Raw genomic sequence first — 6202 nt, 5'->3', positions numbered from 1 at the left:
TAAAATCTCACAGAAGATGATCTGTGCCTCAAACCAACCTTAAGTATTTGACTTGTTGGTTAAGAGGTTTTTTTATTATTATTATCATAAATTTAATTAGACATATATTAACGCTTACATTGCTTTTATATTTACATAATATTTTATTTCTTTTTACAGTATTTTAGTTTTTTGTTTATACACACACACACACAGAGTATTGTTTAAAATGTTTTTTTAAAATTTTATGAGATATGCATATTTAGCATCATGATAAATTTTTCCAGAGAAGGCTGCAATGGCAAGAACTACACATCACATAAGGAGTTAACAGGGATAAGGAGAAATAAAGATTGGGGCTAGGGGAAAAAATGTACAACAGCCCAGTCAATGTTGGCAGAAAATACTCTTGACAAGAGAAAGCACTCTCCTTTTTCTTAGCTACAGTATATGTGAAACCTTGTATCGTCAAAAGTCGGGGTGATTTATGCATGCCCAGGAGGTCAAAATCTGTATGGATGTATGCATGTATTCTCAATTATCTTTATAACTAAGAAACACATTTCTTATGGAATGCTATATAAAGAGCTTCAAAGTAACCTTCACCCTTTCCCTTTTCCTTTTAACATGAGATCTGAAACACACGCAAGTCTTCAACCATGGAAGACAGTGTAACTCAGAAACTGACCTGCACACTCCTCAGAGGAACTTTTAGTCTCAAGAGACAACAAATACGCATTCTTTTACTTTTCTCATGCCTGTAATTTTTTCCCCTCTCCTCTTACCAGAGTTACTGATCTTATGTCAGGTTTCATTTGGATGATTTTATAGAACATAACGTCAGTTTTACACAACTCTCAGGAATGTCCCCAATCTAGTTTAATTGTCTTTTCCCAGGTGTATCAAATTGAGTGACATTTCTTCTTAGATGTCTTTGCTATTAAAAGAAGAAGAAATGGAGTGTGTGTTAATATCTTTTTTTGCTGAAGCTGACATCCCACACATATGCACTAATGAATATCTTTACTATAGAATCATTATCTATCAGATTTTTTTTCATACCGATACCGTACATCATTATTGACATTTCACCATCTGATATAAATGTCAGTTTCTCCAGGCACTACCCTTACTTTCTCACTCTTCAGATAAAAGATTTATACAGGTTTTTTTTGACATAAATCAGTACCTCTATTTAATTTACAAGCCAAGTTGTTCTTATCTGATCATTGAGTCACATTCTTAATCAAATCCTATAACAAGAATTTTAAAAAAAGGCCAAGGTGCAAGTCATTTTACTTTACCTATGGGCTTGCTCATTCATTCATTTATTTATTCATTCATTCATTCATTCATTCATTCATTCATTCATTCATTCATTCATTCATCACATAAAGAACACCTGACTCTAACTCATTCTGGGCATTTCATTCAACAAAAAGTCAGAACATGTTAACATGACTTGTTAACCTATCAGGAATTTAGGAGAATGTAGAAAATAGTATATCCTTCCACAAAGATTCTTGCTTTTTGAGACAGAGCCCTACATTTTATTAGTGAAGTAATAGTTTTATTTTTTTTAAAAAAAAAATAAAAAATGTTTATGGAAATAAAACATTTTTAAAAAATGAAAGGAAAGAGGAAAAGGTGATGAGAAAAAAAATAAAGAAATAAGAGAGAAATAGAAAAGACAGGTTATAAAGAAGTAACTTCAGATCTTCTTTACAGCAGTTAAAAATCTAATTTTATCTTTTCATAATCTACTCTTTCAAATTAACAATCCCATAAATCAGGGCCAGAGCTGAAGAAGCTTCTTGGATGAGAAGCAAAATGTCTTCAAGGAAAAAACAAAGACCAGTTGCCTTTTGAAAAAGCACTTTTAAGACAATCATGACCTGGATGATTGAGAATCTTCATAGAAATCCCATAAATTACATTTTTCTTGTTTTCAGCAAAAAGTCATTGAAGATTTCCAGTCGCTAACAAGGTAATAGTTTAAAATTAGACTATTCTCTATTATAATTTGTGTTTTTATTTTGGATTTGATCTTTTTTTTAGATCTCATTATAAGATGTGCTGGGCTATGGACACATAATATAAATAGAATATTAAAAAGGATTTTGTTTTCTAATTGCTGTTTCACATTTTTGACATTTGATCAAATGGTATACAAGATATTCATGAAATATGTCATCATGCCACATTTTTAAAAAAGTGTGTAATAAAGAATTAATTGCCAACTAATTATCTTTATTTCATTTTCAGAATATGGCACAGCATTTGAATTAATAATGACCATTTCATTTTTACATGATTGTCAATTTATAAATATTTGCCTAAGCAAAGATTTTCTCAGTGTGCAAATGTTAAGATGTAAAAGATAAATTGACAATGTTTTCTCAGACAAAAAAATAATGAAAACATATTTAATAAATTATTCATTTGTACCTACTGTGCATGATGATCACTAACAACATAGCATCTCTCACAAATTCATTTATTTTACTAGTTGTCCCCTGAAAAATGGTACATAAAGGTTAGTGGGTATAATGGCAATTGAGCTATTGCATTTCCATAACAGAAAGATGGAGCTTTAGAAATGTCAATTTTATAAATATTTTCTTTTCCAGATTAATTTCAGCCAAGTAATTCTGTAAACAAGTTTAATATTTCAAAAGTTGCATTATCTGTTTTCATCCTGTTTCTTTCAAATGATTATATTTAATGTTTAGGTAAACAATTCAAAGTATTTTGATGTTTCATAAATATTCTCGCAGCAGACTTTATAAACTTTAGAGCAAAAGGTATTATCTCCACATTTTAAATACAAGAATTCACTTAATGAAGTAGAAGCTTAAAATGTTCTGCTAGCAAGAATAATAGAATAGAATTCTTTATTGGCCAAGTATGACTGTAGACACAAGCAATTTGTCTTTGGTGCATATGCTCTCAGTGTACATAAAAGAAAAGATACATTCATCAAGAATCATAAGGGACAACATTTAATGATAGTCATAGGGTACAAATAAGCAATCCAATCATATTAGGAAACATATAAATCATAAGGATACCAGCAACAAGGTTACAGTCACACAGTCATAAGTGGGAGATGATGGGTAATAGGAATGATGACAAGATTAATAGTAGTGCAGACTTAGTAAATAGTTTGACAGTATTGAGGGAATTATTTGTTTAGCAGAGTGATGGCGTTCGGGAAAAAAATGTTCTTGTGTCTAATTGTTCTGGTGTGCAGTGCTCTACAGTGTCGTTTTGAGGGTAGGAGTTGAAACAGTTTATGTCCAGGATGCGAGGGGTCTCTAGTTATTTTCACAGCCCTCTTTTTGACTCATGCAGTATACAAGTCCTCAATGGAAGGCAAGTTGGTAGTAATTGTTTTTTCTGCACTTCTAATTATCCTCTGAAGTCTGTGTCTGTCTTCTTGGGTTGCAGAAACAAACCAATAAGACCTGAATGCAGGTAGTCCTCCACTTATGACTACAATTGAACCCAACATTTCTGTTGCTAAGTGAAACTTTTGTTAAGTTTTAACTTTTGCTCCATTTCATAACCTTTCTTGCCACATTTGTTAAGCGAATCACTTCAGCTGTTAATTTAGTAGCAGGGTTGTTAAGTGACTCTGGCTTGCCTATTGATTTTGCTTGTCAGAAGGTCACAAAAGGGGATCACATGACCTCGATATTCCAATTGTTATAAATATGAGTCAGTTGCCAAATGTCTGAATTTTGATCATATGAACATGGGAATGTAACAACGGTCATGTGTGAAAAATATCACTTTTTTCAGTGTTGTTGTAATCTCAAATATCCATTATACAATTTACACTATATATTGTAAATGGAAGACCACCTATAGCAGTTATAAAATAAAAATTGATACCTTATGGTATCAGCGACTATTTTACATCCTTATTTTCAGGGAATAGTTAATTAATGGATGTATTTATTTGTGCTGATAATTATATGTCCTGCTTGATACACAGCAGTTTATATTTAAACTAAAGTTTGGGCTTAGCATGACATTCTAAGGATGTGCCTAGATTATCTGTACAATATTTGAGCTGGGAATGAGAGGTGAATAAAATTGTAACTCCTCTAAACAAACAAACAAACAAAAAATCATATCGTAATTGGTATGGATGCAGGCAACACTATTACATATGTTAATATCTCAGCATATCCACCACCATCTTGAAAACAGCTCCAAAAATTTTTTATTGTTGTTGTTCTTCCATTCCAAATTTCAGCAGTCACCATTCCAATTGATGATATAATAAATGATGAGATAAATAAAGGGGAGGAGGTATCTTTCTCTACATACTGAGTAATTGCTGGTAGACACAAAAAAAAATTCATTTTGTATCATTCATTCTGACATTTGTATTAGCAAAAAGTAGAACCATTCCTTGTCAAAGTACTGAAATTGTTCTTTAAGCTCTATCTCTTTTTACTGTTGTAGCTGTGTTGTAAGTTGTAGCTGGTAAGCTAATTGTTGGTAGTATTCTTATTCTTGTTCTAAATTTCCCTTAAATTTAGAATTAAAAACAATCCGTATCACAAGCCATCATATATGCAGCATTGTAAAACAATACAAAGCTCATTTGAAAGTAACTTAAAAGCTGTGGGCCTAGTAAATATTTATAAAGGATACTGAAGATGTCAATAGAGAAGATGTCATTGGTTATATATCTATTTATTTATTTTTTGATTTATAAAGCCAGTTGGTGTTGCACTAATGGGCATCATAGCACCTTGTTATATTTCATTTTTAAATGAAAGCTCTTAATCACCAATTTAAAAAACAAAGGAAAGAAAGGATAAAAATGACAAGTTCTCTTTTTATATGTTAGACTTTTTTCTTTAAAAAAAAAAGAGGGGCAGGTGTGGTCATGGTGGGCATGACATGGGACACATGTCGGGGCAACCTGTGGTGGCCAAGTACTAATGCAGGACTACTTTGAAACTGTCCCTCACTCTCATTATCCTTCCTTCCTTCCTTCCTTCCTTCCTTCCTTCCTTCCTTCCTTCCTTCCTTCCTTCCTTCCTTCTTCTTCCTTCCCCTCTTTCCTTATTTTTCCTTCCTTGCTCTCTTCCCATCTTTTTCTTTGTTGTTCCTCTTTCCCTTTCTGTTTCCTGTCCCTTCTTGCATGCGCAAATGCAAAAGGGGAAACATTTTTCCTTTTGTTTCCTTTTGTTTTGTTTTTAGTTTGTTTTTATAGCCCTCTGCCAATGAAAATGGAGTTTGCACCCTGTTTTTGCTGGCAGATGGCTGTAGGAGGCCATCACATCCCGAAACAACTCCATTTTTGTTTGCAGAGGCATGGCAGGACAGTCCTTTGCTGTTTCCAGGCCGGCCCTGTGGGATCCCACAGGCCGGAGCCAGCCCCTGGGCCTTGAGTTTGACACCCCTGCTTTGAGAGAAGGTTGCTGATCCCTTTCTATGAGTAGGGAGTATGGGTCTGTAGGGGAGGCAAGGAGAGCGAATGATGAGATGTACATTATAAATGCAAACTCCCATTTTCTACATGCAATAGAGTTAATACATGGATGGGGCAGATCTTACATCACTATGCCACCATGCATATTTTATTTTTCTGATGAAATGTCCAGATACAATGGCTGTGTCTAATGGTGGAAGGATATTCCTCTTTCAAGTGAACAACTGAAAATGTGTAGTGCAAACAGGATAAATATGTAGATATTGGAAGATCTATAGTGTAAAAAATGAAACAAATTCCATACTCTGTTTGTGCACTTGCATTCTTCAATTGCTCCTTTCTTATAAATTTCATCACATTCATGATAAAGAACAAAAGTTGGAAGAATTGCAATATCAGCTTTTCCTAAGTCTATTGTAATGCACATAATACAATCATTTATATTACTTTCAATATCATATGTAAGGTAGTTTGTATTTTATTTTGGAATCACAAATCTCCTATAGGACAGCTTATTCATAGAAATGCTATAAGTGTAAGCTACAATTTGAACAACACTAAATTATTGTATAGTTAATTTAAAATAGATTCAGAAAAATATCATCTGGAAAACCTATGATGACACTGAAATAACGATGGCAAATAATAATAAAATGCTGTCAGATCTTTCACATTAAAATCAGTATCACAATACCATTATACCAGTTTGGAATATGTAATGATTGTAAAAAATGCTGTGTGTGTGTTTGTTTGTATGCGAATATAGCT

General features: G+C 32.9%; 1 long non-coding RNA gene across 1 annotated transcript; it reads right to left on the bottom strand.

Moving 5' to 3' along the window:
• Positions 1-834: 834 nt before the first annotated feature.
• LOC117660597 (uncharacterized) lies at positions 835-2491 on the bottom strand. Its single transcript, XR_004589724.1, has 2 exons — positions 2432-2491; positions 835-916 (listed from the first exon to the last, which is right to left on the bottom strand). It is a non-coding gene; the product is annotated as an uncharacterized LOC117660597 (long non-coding RNA).
• Positions 2492-6202: the final 3711 nt, after the last annotated feature.

The sequence above is a fragment of the Pantherophis guttatus genome, chromosome 2, assembly GCF_059756535.1.
Source record: "Pantherophis guttatus breed Tessera chromosome 2, ASM5975653v1, whole genome shotgun sequence".
NCBI lineage: Eukaryota > Metazoa > Chordata > Lepidosauria > Squamata > Colubridae > Pantherophis > Pantherophis guttatus.
Note: the sequence above shows the minus strand (reverse complement) of the source record. Positions and strands in the feature narration are given on the sequence as shown.